This window comes from Gavialis gangeticus, unplaced genomic scaffold (assembly GCF_001723915.1).
Source record: "Gavialis gangeticus isolate Ggan-Ray unplaced genomic scaffold, GavGan_comp1, whole genome shotgun sequence".
In the NCBI taxonomy this organism is placed as follows: Eukaryota; Metazoa; Chordata; order Crocodylia; family Gavialidae; genus Gavialis; species Gavialis gangeticus.
Window position 1 is genome coordinate 43,103,398 of NW_017729031.1, and position 222 is coordinate 43,103,619.

The following is a 222-nucleotide window of genomic DNA, read 5'->3' on the forward strand; positions in this document are numbered from 1 at the left end:
CGCGGCGCCACCGCAGCCGCAGGCAGGGAGGAGCCGGCGCCCGGCGCGGTTCAGGGCCGCTGCTGCTGGAGTCCTGCGAGAAAGGGTCGTTACGAGCAGCCGCATCCCCCTGCGCCCGCAGGAACCAGCCGCTGCCGCCCGGGAGGCGCCGGGCCCGGCCCCTGCAGAAGGGCAAACGCTGCCTTCACGGCCGACCTGGGCCGAGGGTGCTGGGGCGCGCCG